We start from the raw sequence: 14,359 nt of genomic DNA, 5'->3' as shown, positions 1-14,359 counted from the left end.
GCATCTGCTGTGTAAAAATGTGCCGGATAAGTTGGGGGTTCATTCAGCTGTGGCGACCCCAAATTAACTATGTAGGCTAATAGATGTCTTCAGTGGAGTGAGTACAACAATGTTTCCTCTACGGAAGTAAAGGAGTAAAGTAAAAAGTAAAGTAAAGTGAAAGTAAACAGGCCAAATGAAGGAGCCTTGTTCTTTATTCTGGCTGAAGATGGTTTGTTTAACTGTTTTCTCACTAGTGAAGCGTTCAGTTTTTCCACTTATAAAGTCCACTATGTAAATAGCAAATGTGCCATGGCGTGATGCAGCTGACTCCTAAAGGGAATGGGAGACAAACCTCTTATTGATTTAAAGCATGTTATGGTCAAAACACACTCATAACTCTTTAAGAGAATAAGCACAACCCTGATAGACCATGCGCCATGACGCAAACTGAATTTTTCCATCCTTAAGATAGCGAAAGTGGATTCGGACTGACCATAATGCTTTTGCACCATGTGCTTTAGACTTTGCACCTAGATCATTAAAATAGAGCCCATTATGTTAAATTGTAAAGCTGAATTTTCATTTAAGTCGACGAGGCAGAGATCAACATCCCATAATGCAATTTACAACTGTAAATAAACGCAAAACACTCCAATACAAAATACGCAAAATACAGAAACTGTTAATTAGCAGATATTTTTACAATGTAGCTTGTGAGGGCTCTGATTAATTACTATAAACGATCATCCAATCAGAATGCGAGTGCCAATCAGAAGGCGAGAGCATCTGGCTTGAGTTTGACTAAAGGAGGTGGCGTTTTAATAAAACTCCCCTCTTTGACACCCTTTCCTACTTCCGCTTCCTTTAATCAGGGTTGACCTCTAGATTAATGAGCCCGTTTAGCCCACCCTCTATCTGCAGACGCAGGAGGCCGGGCTAATTGAGGGAGAAATGCAAACTTGTTTATGCCCTTATAACTTTTAATGACCGCAGCTATTGCATGCACTTGATAAAACACTTGGAGTTTCTCATTACTGAATAATTCAAAGCCACTCAGCATGGAACTAATTAAAGTCACCGAAAGCACATCCAGCCGTCATTTGTGTTGGGAGATAAAAGAGAGCGACCATTCGCTAATGAGCTTGTTTCTGATTATTAAAGGTTCGCCATCTTGCAGTGCGATGTTGAGCAAGTCAAGAGCTTTGAAGGATCGCTCAACAAGGATGAGGAGTGAAAAAAAAGCTAGGACAAGATGTGAAAAAGCTTGGCTATTTGGCCTGAGCTCTCTGAACACAGCATCTGTGATTTCTCATGATATCAGACAGGAAAACTCCCGCTGACCTGAAACTCGGTTTGTCTGTCTCAGCAGGCGGCAGCGAGTGCACAGGTCAGACTTCAGCTCGGCACTGCGGATATAGCAGCATCACAACAATATCTCTTCTCCAGACGAGCTGGTTCAGAGAGCAACAAAACACATTTTTTCTTTCTTTTTTTTATCATTCTGACGGCCTAAACGGCCCACTAGTTCACATTTGGGGCCCCAGCGTCTAATTTTTTTTTATCCTTGCCATGGTGACAGTGCATAATATTTTACTAGATATTGTTTAAGATACTGGGATAGAGCTTAAAGTACCATTTAAAGGCTTAATTTGGGTAATTAAGCAGGATAGGGTAATTAGGCAAGTCATTCTATAACAGTGGTTTGTTCTGTAGACAATCAGAAATAATTATTGCTTAAGTGGGTTAAAACTATTGACCTTAAAAAGGTTTTTAAAAAATATAAACTGCTTTTATTCTAGTGGAAATAAAACAAATAGGACTTTTTTCCAGAGGAAAACAAATATTATAGGAAATACTTAGAAAAATTCCTTGCTCTAAAATATCATTTGATAAAAAATTTGGCCATACTTTTGCATGAATCCCCATGTCTTACTATTGTTGCTAAAGTGAAGTAAATACAAAGCATATGTACGATCTAAAAGTGTCTTTTTGTCTGAGATAATATATGCATGTTCTATGTATCTAACATTACATACACTGTAAAACCTTGAGTTAAGGTAACTCAAACCATTTGAGGAAACCGACTGCAACAAACCATTGAAGTACAAAAACTAATTCTTATGAGTACTGTGAATTTAATCCATTTGAGTAAACAAAGCAATTTGAGCACAGACAAACCCAATATATTAAAAGAACTCAAACCAACTGATACTGTAAAACCCAATAAGTTATGTCAACTCAAATCATTTTAGGAAACTGATTGCTACAAAACATTTTATTTAAAAAAAAATCTAATCTATACGAGTACTGTGAACAACTCCCTTTAAGTTGAAGTAATTAAGTATTTAATTACCTCATTACCTTCAACACTGAGTTCAAAACTCTTTTCAAATAAATAGAATTAACTTTCAGTAAATTTTGAATTAACTACAATCACTTCATTTGATAAAGTTGACTGTTGAGTTTTACAGTGCATCTCTAAAATGTTGTAGGTTTTTATTGCAATTTCATAGGAACACAACAAATACTAATAGTTTTTCATGTATCATCATCTAATCAACTTCCAATTCTTTTTCAAAATAATAAAACAGAAATCATTATCATTATTATTAATAATGCTTAACATCTGTTGACACTGCTCCTTCAACAGGCATTTAACAAACTATAAGAAACTTTGCAAGAACATGTCAGCTTACACTAACCCTAACTTAACAGTCTACTTAAAATCTAATAAGAATTTGTTGACATGATGCAATGTAATTTAAATTCAACAAACGGACCATCAAAATAAAGTATGACCAATTTTATTTATATACCACTATTAAACACACCAAAGGTTGACCTATGTGCTTCACAATACAAACCACAAAGTGAAAGTTATAAAACTATAGCTAAAACAAACAATTCTCACTGATAAAATGCCAAATCAAAAAAGGTAAGTTTACAACCTAGACTTAAAAACATACAGAAATGAATGATATAGATCTAATACAGAGATGTAGAGCATTGAACAATCTAGCTATTGCGAAAGCACATCTGCATTTCAGTCTCGACTTAGGGATGCATAACAATCTCTGGTTTGATGACTGAAGAGACCGACCAGGGGTGCGTTTCCCAAACAACAACGTAACTTGTGGCTGAACTATCATACGATGCTTCGTTTAAGAAAAGAACAATGGAGTGACGAGTGTTTCCCAAAACCCGTAGTTGCTTTATCGCAAATTTATCATTTAAACAACATTAGTTATAACATAAAACACCCATAATGATGCTCTAAGCGAGGTGGAGTAACAACTTCTTTAGAGAGGAACTCCATCATTTCTTTGTGCAAATTTTATTGTTTTACATGCATCTAAAGGAAATCCAATATTAGTTTTGGTTAAAACATGCACTTGCTTTCAATGTTAACTGAAATATACTAAATGTAAATGGTAAACATAGGGCCAGTGTTTCCTTTACAAATATTATTGAGAACATTATATATTCTATTCTGAAAGATAAAATGACTTACAAAAGCTAACACGTATTCTAATATCTTATATAAATCACATAAATTCATATATAATTCATTTATAAATCATATAAATAAATAAATAATGAGGCTATTTATTATTTATTTATTATTTAATTAAATTTAATATTCATTATTTATTAGGAAATGAAAAAAATAGACTTTAATAATAATAATAACAATGATGATGATTGCCGTTTCTGTGTGGAGTTTGCATGTTCTCCCTGTGTTCGCATGGGTTTCCTCTGGGTGCTCCGGTTTGCCCTACAAGTCCAAAGACATGCGGTACAGGTGAATCGGGTAGGCTAAATTGCCCAGAGTGTATGTGTATTGGCTAACCATGGTTTTCGGAAATGCACCCCCAGGCTGATGTTCAGTCAACAGGTCTGACAGAATAAAATACATTTCATTAACCAGTCTACTATTGTATATTTATTTTAAAATACATACATAGTATATATTTTAAATAAATATATACAAATATAAACAGTTTAATGTTTTCATTAAATACTTTAATACAACTTTAATAAGAAATTTGAACATATAAATTAAATCATACATTCATTTATTAATTTTCCTTCGGCTTAGTCTCTGATTTATCAGACGTCGCCACAGCGGAATGAACAGCTAACTATTCCAACATTTGTTTTTACACAGCTGCAACCTAGTACTAGGAAACACCCATACTTTCTCACATTCACACACACACACACACACACACACACACACACACACACACACACACACACACACACACAAACACAAACACACAAACACACACACACACACACACACACACACACACACACACACACACACACACACACACACACACACTCATTCACTGCAACCAATTTTGTTTACCCAAAATCACCTACAGTATAGCACATCTTTGGACTGTGGGGGAAACTGGAGCACCCAGAGGAAATCCATGTGAACACGGAGCACATGCAAACTCCACACGGAAATGTCAATTGATCCAGCCCGCACTCGAACCAGCTACCTTGTTGCTGTGAGGTGACAGTGTTTACCACTGAGCCACCGTGGCACCATAAATAATACATTTCAGTATAAATAAATAGATAATTAAAATTCATTCAATTAAACTTTATTGTGGCCAAAAAAGTGTACATGAGTTCATTTATAATAAAAGCTGAAAGTAATGCTGGTATAACTAATGCACTGCAAAAAAATAATAAAATAAATGCCCTGTAAAAATTAAGCTGAATCAAATTAACCTTGTTTAACCATTAAACTTATGTTAAACTGACTTAAAACAGCTTGTGTAACTTAAAAAAATTATCTTAGAACCTGATTCACTTTTTTTTTTCATTAAGTTACAATGACCTAAACACAAATGCTGTCATGACTAACTGATCATATAATTTTTACAGTGTGCTAATAACAGCTACAATATACAGTAAATTCATAAAACACACTTTCCATTGTTTTAATCCATTCTAACGAGTGTTCCCAAGATTATTCAAAATCATTCACATGCAGTTCAAATAAAACCTCCTCTCTCTCAGCCAACTAGATAACTTCATCCTGAAAATATACTTAAATCAGCATAATTCACAATAACATCCAGTACTTCACAGAAAACCAAAATCGACAAGCAGCAGTCTCGTCAACAAGCCCAAACTCTCTCCCACACTCTGTCATCGAGTCGTCAGATTCAGCCAAAGAGCAGCTGTCCAGACGTTCAGCCAAATCCATAAAAAAAAATAATAATAATAATTCTGCACCTCATGCAACATCCAGCGCTGGATATGTAATGGCCAGCGAAAATAAAGTTCCACAGAAGTACGTTGTTAACCCAGATAACTACTTCCTTTCGCAAAATGAATGATCTGATATCTGGCGCAGCCTGGTTTTCTTGTCTCTCGCGTAAAACTGAAAGTTATGGCTAAAATAAAAGTGTGATTTGTAAGATACACATCTCTATTTTAAGGGCGGTTTTGTTTGATTCCTGTCCATTTCTTGTTTATAAGGATGTTCTTGGCTTTGATTTGTTTGCAACTTCTTGGAACACGGCGAAACATATATTCTTTTGTCCTGATATGCTGAATGATGTGATAGAGGTAAAGATACAGTAAGAGCATTTCTGTAAAAACTTAAAACATAAATTCATAGAGAAACATTATATTGAAACATCTGTTTATATTTTTCAAAACAACTAAACGCAGAGTTATGCAAGCAGAAAAATATCAATCTGCAAACATTTTTTATATTACAAATGAGGAAAATAAACATGCGTTATGGATGTGACCAAAACCAACTGTAAAATATAAGCCTACACTACCTGACAAAAGTCTTGTCGTCAATCCCAGTTGTAAAAGCAACAAATAATAACTTGACTTCTAGATGATCATTTGGAAAAGTGGCAGAAGGTCACAACTGCATCGCAATCATCACAAATACTATGGAGGACAAGATTCTTACTGAAATCTGTCAAGTTTGGTGAATGAAAAATCATGGGGTGGGGGTTTACACTCAGTATGGGGGCGTGCAAGAGATCTGCAGAGTGGATGGCAACATCAACAGCCTGAGGTATCAAGACATTTGTGCTGCCCATTACATTATAAACCACAGGAGAGGGCAAATTCTTCAGCAGGATAGCGCTCCTTCTCATACTTCAGCCTCCACATCAGAGTTGCTAAAAGCAAAGAAGGTCAAAATGCTCTAGGATTGGCCAGCCCAGTCACCTGACATGAACATTATTGAGCATGTCTAGGATAAGATGGAGGAGGCATTGAAGATGAATCCAAAGAATCTGATGGACTCTGAGAGTCCTGCAAGAATGCTTTCTTTGCCATTCTAGATGACTTTATTAATAATAATATCAGTCATTGCAGAGATGTATGGATGCAGTCCTTCAAGCTCATGGGAGTCAGACACAATATTCATTCTTTCTCCACTGCGTCATGACTTTATATTCTACACTGTATTATTTTTTTAAATGACAAGTCTTCTGTCTAAGCAAAGTCAGACCTTACTGTTCTAATTAAATCAATAAAAATCAAGGTATGATCATATTTTATTTAAAATAAGTGTAATCTAGAGGCCTTTGCCTTTCATATAACCCACTTCTGATTCGAAATGATCAACTAGAAGTCAAGTTATTATATGTTTTTCCTAAAACTTGGATATGCGACAAGACTTTTGTTAGGCAGTGTACACAAAAAACATAAGAAGGGATTTTTTATTTTGGTGAAAATGTTTTTTTTTCATAGCTAAGTTGCTGGAATTGCTCTTAAACATTTGCTTCTGCGCAAACACAATACATAAACCATTCAAATGGTTGGCATCACATGATTCAAAAACCAGTTTGGTGCAAAAGCTGACAGGTACATAAAACATGGCAACTGATAATCAGACAACGCAGCAGCACTGCATCACCACACCATATATCATCCTCAATTTGGCTGCCAGAAGGCCGCTGTGCTGCCAATGAACACCTGCCAAGCTAACCGTAGCATTTTCAATTGGTTTCTTCACGTCATCTTCCAAGCACTAGAAATGGGCCGGGTTTTATATTCAGAGAACACATGCAGCAAAATCCCAAATCTGACAAAGGAAGGCAGAAAAAAATACGCTAGAACTAATGAGGACACACCTGGACACAATCAGGGCTGGGCTGGAGAACAAAGACATGACAGCAACATAAAACAAACCAAATTCAAAATAAAAGTCAACGGAGGCTTAAAAAGGAAAGTCAAAGAGAGATCCAAAGAGAGAGACCCAATAAACAAAACTGTTTTACTCAAAACTGAATCTGTGATTTCTGAAAAGTGCAGTTTCAAAGTGCAGGGTTTGTGAGAACAAAACTGCTAAATACTCAGATGAGGAATTTATTTAAGTGAAAAAAAAATGGAGTATGGAATGTTGGACACTTTATGCACTGAACTAAAACAGCTTTAAATATTTAGTGAAGGAGATGGTACTTTCAGACTGCGATGATGCATGACCAAAGAAAAAAAAAAACATTTTGGGGGTGTTTAGGTCACCTGGGGCCTCATGTATCATCTCTGCGTACGCACAAAAACTTTGCGAACGCCAGGTTTCACGCTCAGAATCGCTCACGTTTGGATTTACTAACAATGAACTGAACGTGGGAATGTGCGCAGGTTCACGGCAGCTTTCTGGCAGGCGTACGCACATTTTTTGTGCGTGTCTGTTTTATTTCCATTGGCGACTCCTAGAGGCAGTTGTGTTAAATTCTTCTCTACAAAGTGTCTGATCCTTGCAATGGCAGCTGTATGAGACGGGTTCATGTAGTAGGTATGTAAGATTTCCATACCATACAGTTGACCAGCTAAACATTAAAGCACAATTTGCAGCGGTCGCCTGTTTTCCCAATGTAATCTGGGCAATCTACCACACGCACATTGCTATAAAGACACTATCTAAAGATGAATTTGCATGCGTGAATCAGAAACATTTCCATTCAATAAATGTGCAAATAAAATATGATGCACAAACTTATTGATGATTCCTACTTGTCTTTCTCGTGATAAATAGTGGGCAAAATCTGATATGTAGCGGGGAAAAAAAGAAGAAAGAGTTCATCAGACGCTGGATTCGAGCCGAGTTTATGCTAGAACGTGTCGGTACATGATCACATGCTTCTTATGAGGTGCGCCACTGAGACTGCTAAGAGTACTGCAACACTTTACAGATATAAACCACACTATTTCTTTTTTAAATGCACTCAGTGCGATGTTCAGACCCAACTGTGTTAACCGTACCAGCTAAACTCTCGCACTCTATTTTTTTCTTTTGTTGTTAATTCCGGAGAACAAACTTGCAAATAACACCGCTTTTCTCCGGTCTACCTCCGAAAGCAGCACCTCCAATTCACATTCTGTTCAAAGTTTCTCTTTTTGTTTGATTTTGCCATTGCTTTTTCGTTGGGTTTTTCCATTAGCATAGTCATTAGCATATTCATACGGGGGAGGAGGCAGGGAGGGGTTTTGCGCTCGTGCATGTTGCGCTCAGTTTCACGTTCATTCGGATGTACAAAAGAATATGCGTGAGATTCGGCGTACGCAGTGTTTCATACATCTGAATTTTTTTCTGCGTACGCACATTTACAGCTTTGTGCGTACGCAATGTTTTAGTAAGATTTCCACGCAAGTCTTCGTACATGAGGCCCCTGGTCACTTCATGTGTTTTTTTTTTTTCCTCATTAGACAGCCATCAGCAGTGCATTTCCAAAAACCATCGTTAGCCAACTAAGGTCGCAAGTTGCATTGTTACAAACATAGTTCGTTAATTTGGTGTTTTCCAAATCCATCATTCCAGCAAACATTCGCAAACTGCGCCGCAAGCCTGTGCACATTTAACTACACCTCTGGAGCTGTAGTTAGAAATTTAGTTCCTGGCTGTGTTATATTCCCAGTTACTCCCCCATACCCTATTCCTTTAGAACATTTTAATATTTACACTTGGAATCATTTAAAAAAAAAGAAGTCAAAGCTGTAGGTGACCTATTATTTAGAAGCAAAATTTACGTCTCCAAAGCTTGTGAAAACTTAAAATATATAGCATACCCAAATTCTTTTACTTCACGCATAGTAGGCTATTTATTAAGAAATGCATCAGTACTGTATATGACATGGGCCTGTTGGTTAGAACATTTCTGCCATGGTTTGAATGTGTCAAATTGTAAAAGTAGACTTTTACAATAAACAAAACAAAACAAAAAACAAACAAGATCCTATTTAATAATAATAATATTAATAAAATAATAAATAATAATAAATAGAAGGATTTTTTCATTTCTCAATAAATAGCCTACTGTAAATTACAACTATTAAAGATTTGTATGATTTATATATGAGATTAAAATATGTGTTAGCTAACTGATTTATGTTTTAGAATAGTTAGAAAGTTTTTACAAATTTAAATGGATTGAACATAAAACAATCAAGTTGACCTGAATAAACACAATAATTCTTTTGTTTCAGCTCATTTTAAATAAGTAGTTTGAACAAACAGCAAATATATTTTTTTAGTGTCACAGGATTTGAAGATCGGAACCGAATCTGTTTAGAAAAGATGTTAAATGTAAATGGAAGCGTTTTCTCAAATCAAATATCTATCCGATCAGAGAAAACACATGAAGTGACCAGATGTAAACAACTCCATAAAATTGATACACTATAGACCAGAGGTTCTCAAAGAGGGGGTAGGGACCCCCCGAGGGGTCGCGGGACAATGAAGGGGGGGGGGGGGGGTCGCCTGGTGATTTTCAAAAATCAATTAATTTTATTAAACCTTAAGACTTACTGTATTTTATCAGTAACCTACTGAAAAGAAAAAATAGTTGTTTATATTTACTATAAACTATATAGTTACTATAGTAGCTTATTGTTAATAGTTCTATTGGATTGCGACTTCTTGGGTAATTACATTATACTAAAGACACAGCAATACTGTCAGATGCAGCAGATTGATTTTATAACACCAGGTTAAACTTTCTAGCCCTTTTATAGCACTGACATACATAAAAAAGAAACAAAGAATAGACTTGGGTCTATTGATGTGTGTGTGCGCGTCATTCCATACAAGGTTTCTGTATTTATAACCACCACCTCAGAGAATATTGGGGGTCACGAGTCACTGGCATTGTCATTTTGGGGGTCGCGGGCTGAAAAGTTTGGGAACCCCTGCTATAGACCAGTGATTCCCAAACTAGGGCCTGCAGGGCCAAAGTTGACCCATGGTAACCTTTGATTTGGCCCACCATCCTATCTGAGAATGATGGGGATGGTTTAGGAATTGTCATTTCAAATTTAATGTAACCTTTTATTTGTTTGATATATTATTAAGCTACATTTATTAAATTAAATGCTTAAATTGAAATGCTGTAATTAAGTTTAAAATGTACATACTGTCACCGACAGATAGAGGACAATGCAGAGCAAATCAAGGCAAAGGCAGGTTCTGCTCGACTAGTGTATTCAGCATTGAACTCCACTGTGTTATAATGTGACTGTTTATGTTTTTATTTATCATTACTAAAGTTATACTGCATTAGGTAATACGATTCAAAGTGATACGTTTCTATTTATTTTTAAATATTACGGAATTACCCATGGCAACATTAGTATAATTTACAGTTGAAGTCAGAATTATTAGCCCCCCTTTGATTTATTTATTTATTTATTTATTTATTTCATTTTTAAATATTTCCCAAATGATTTTAAACAGATTAAGGAAATTTTCACAGTATGTCTGATAATATTTTTTTCTTCTGGAGAAAGTCTTATCTGTTTTATTTTGACTAGAATAAAAGCAGTTTTTAATTTTTTAAACACCATTTTAAGGACAAAATTATTAACCTCTTTAGGCTATTTTTTTCAATAGTCTACAGAACAAACCATCAATATACAATAACTTGCCTAATTATCCTAACCTGTCTAGTTAACCGAATTAATGTAGATAAGCCTTTAAATGTCACTTTAAGCTGTATAGAAGTGTCTTGAAAAAATATCTAGTAAAATATTATTTACTGTCATCATGGCAAAAATAAAATAAATATGTTATTAGAAATGAGCTATTAAAACTATTATGTTTAGAAATGTGATGAAAAAATCTTCTCTCCATTAATCAGAAATTATGGAGAAAAATAAACAGGGAGGCTAATAATTCAGGGGGGCTAATAATTCTGACTTCAACTGTAGTTTGGTAAATTTATCTTCGGCCCACGGCTCTCAATGATATTTGGTTTTTGGCCCTTCATACGAAAAAATTTTAAATGTTTAAGTGAATACTGCATAAGTGCATAGAGCAGTGGTTCTCAAACTGAGGTACGTGTACCACTAGTGGTATGCAATCTTCGTTCTAGTGGTACACAGAGGAATTGATAAATAATTAAAGTAACAAAATGAACACTTTTAACCCTTTGACACATACTATAACAGTAATTGATTTTAATAGGCTGCATCTTTTATTTTACTTTCGGTTTTCTCATGTTTATTATGTATTTTTTCATGAAGATAATTTCCTCCTCATATTTTTTACGGTTGTTGAGGGCGTATCCTGTATTTTTATATCCTAATGTTGACAAGTATGGTTTAATGACTTGCTTTGCTGACACGCAAAGCCTTCTCAAACACGCAGATCTAATTTGTAATCGAAATATGTAAATACAATTCATATATATAAAATACAAGTTAATGTTTAGATTTCAAAGACATACAAATAAGTCATATATACAAGCATCATCTATTTCAAAATGTATCAAGAAGAGTTTAAATATGAATATAATAACATATAGCCTATATTTATGAGGTCCAAAGAACATTTCCAGGTTTTGATAAATAGGTTTCCATATGTTAATACTTTACATTTAACAGTGCCATTTTAAATTAACTTTTAGAAGCACATTTAATTTAAACAATGTTCAAACTATTTATAATGTTTAAAGCTGACAATAATAAATATTCCTAATAATAGGAATTAATCTGAGGTTTTTTGAACTGTCCAGTGCTGTAGCTGCTTACTACGTTACTGTATTTTAATACTGGTCATTGTGGTGGTACGTGGAGAGACAATGCTTTTCTGAGGTGGTACTTGGTAAAAAAAGTTTGAGATCCACTGGCATAGAGTATAGTGTGTCATTTGGGGGAAAAAAATCCTATGCGTACAGGCATGCATGTTATTTGTTGTTTTATGGATCTGTTTTGGCAACACTATTATCTGAACGCAAAGAAATAAATGACTCCAATTTTAGTACATTTTTTTTTTTGTTGTGTAAACGTATACCCAGGAAGACACAATGGGTAATTAGAAGACACGGTGCTTCAATCCATAAGCAGTTAATAGGATTGAAGGTTTTTGCCAAGTGGTTGTTTAGAGATGAAAAACATTACAGGTTATAATCCTTTTGCCTTAGGAAAACAGCTGCTCTAATAGCTTAAAAGAGTCTTTAATGTCGCAGGTGAAGCATTAAATGTACATTTTACTCATACTATGAAGTATTCTATTTCCTAGCAGCATACAAATATCTATGTGTGTGTCTGTGGGAAAACTCAGCTTTGCGTCACAGGAATAAATTCACTTTGCAATGTACTACAATAGAAAACAGTTATGTTAAAGTGCAAATTGTGCATAGATTTTATTGAATTTGCAATAAAATAAATGACACAAAACGAGTAGTCGTAGAATCGAAATGTTTTACTGAATACGTGAACGGAATGTTAATTGTTTTAAGTGGGAAGAGCTATTGAACGTAAACCAACTGTTGACATCTTTTACGACACTTCTCAGTAATGGTACTTAGGCAGATTAGGGAAAAAGGCTCAATTAGAGGCCTCCATGTGTTTGCTGGGAGTGTAAATTTACCTTCCGGCACATTATCCCACCTCACAGGTGTTAGAAATTAAGGTGGGGGAGGGGAACAGAAGACTCCATGCTTGATTTTTGCATTGCCATTGTAGATGCCTGAAGAACAGTATAGCTGATGACACACACACTACCTGACAAAAGTCTTGTCGTCGATCCCAGTAGTTAGAGCAACAAATAATAACTTGACTTCTAGTTGATAATTTGGAAAAGTTTCAGAAGGTCCATTTTTTCTGATAAATAATCTGTTGAACTGCATCATAATCATCACAAATACTGCAGAAGACCTACTGGAACCTGCATGGACCCAAGATTCTCACCGGAATCAGTGAAGTTTGGTGAAGGAAAAATCCTGGTTTGGGGTTACATTTAGTACTGGTAGCATGCTAGAGATCTGCAGAGTGGATGGCAACATCAACAGCCTGAGGTATCAAGACATTTGTGCTGCCTATTACATTATAAACCACAGGAGAGGGCAAATTCTTCAGCAGGATAGCGCTCCTTCTCATACTTCAGCCTCCACATCATATTCCTCAAAGCAAAGAGGGTCAAAATGCTCTAGAATTGGCCAGCCCAGTCACCAGACATGAACATTATTGAGCATGTTTGGGGTAAGATGAAGGAGGAGGCGATAAAGATGAGTCCAAAGAGTCGTGATGAACTATGGGAGTCCTGCAAGAACACTTTCTTTGCCATTCCAGATGACTTTATTAATAAGTTATTTGAGTCATTGCAGAGATGTATGGATGCAGTTGTTCTGTACAAGCTCATGGGAGTCATACACAATATTAATTCTGTTTCCACTGCACCATGACTTCATATTCCATACTGTACATTATTTCTGAAAAGACTTTTGTCAAAGCCAGATCTTACTGTCCCAATTAAATCATTAAAAATTAAGACATGATCATATTTTATTTTGGTAAAATAAGCGTAATCTAGAAGTCTTTGACTAGCATATAAGCTACTTCTGATACCAAATGATCAACTAGAAGTCAAGTTGTTATTTATTGTTCCTAAAACTTGGATAGGAAAACAGACTTTTGTCAGGTACAGTACATCATATGTGGTAGTCTAAATTATAGCAAATGAGGTGTGTAGTAGTAGTTATATAATAATACTTTTTAAAATGCTTGGAAATGAACATCTTTATTAAAGGGAACCTATTATGTCCCTTTTTACAAGATGCAAAATAAGTCTTTGATGTCTCTAGTGTATGCAGAGGTGTAAAGAATAAAGAAAAATCATACTTAAGTAAAAGTACCATCATTTGAATAAAATGTAGTGCAAGTAGTGTAAATGTATCTGTTGTAAATAACACTCAAAATATGAGTAAAATGTAGACCTTTTAAAAGTACTCAAGAGTAGTGAGTAGTAAGTGAGTATTACGCTGTAAAAAGCTGATGCATTTACATATAATTTGTGCATGTGTGTGTAAACGTAACATTCTGTAGTGCATCTAGTGATTGCCCAGCAGGCACACAATAGCCCCTTTCACACATACACACCTTT

The 14,359-nt window shown here is 35.3% G+C and overlaps 1 protein-coding gene and 1 long non-coding RNA gene across 16 annotated transcripts in view; one reads left to right on the top strand and one right to left on the bottom strand.

Annotated features, from left to right (window-relative positions):
* The window catches only part of LOC147841170 (uncharacterized), a 95,913-nt gene extending 87,261 nt beyond the window's left edge, over positions 1-8,652 (top strand). Inside the window, exon 3 of the long non-coding RNA XR_015506359.1 lies at positions 7,499-8,652. This is a non-coding gene — a long non-coding RNA (uncharacterized LOC147841170). The remainder of the gene's footprint in view (positions 1-7,498) is intronic.
* Positions 1-14,359, bottom strand: part of hpse2 (heparanase 2) — a 205,074-nt gene that overhangs the window by 61,054 nt on the left and 129,661 nt on the right. The window lies entirely within an intron of this gene.

This window comes from Danio rerio, chromosome 13, assembly GCF_052040795.2.
Source record: "Danio rerio strain M-AB ecotype USA chromosome 13, GRCz13ab, whole genome shotgun sequence".
NCBI classification, from domain to species: domain Eukaryota; kingdom Metazoa; phylum Chordata; class Actinopteri; order Cypriniformes; family Danionidae; genus Danio; species Danio rerio.
Note: the sequence above shows the minus strand (reverse complement) of the source record. Positions and strands in the feature narration are given on the sequence as shown.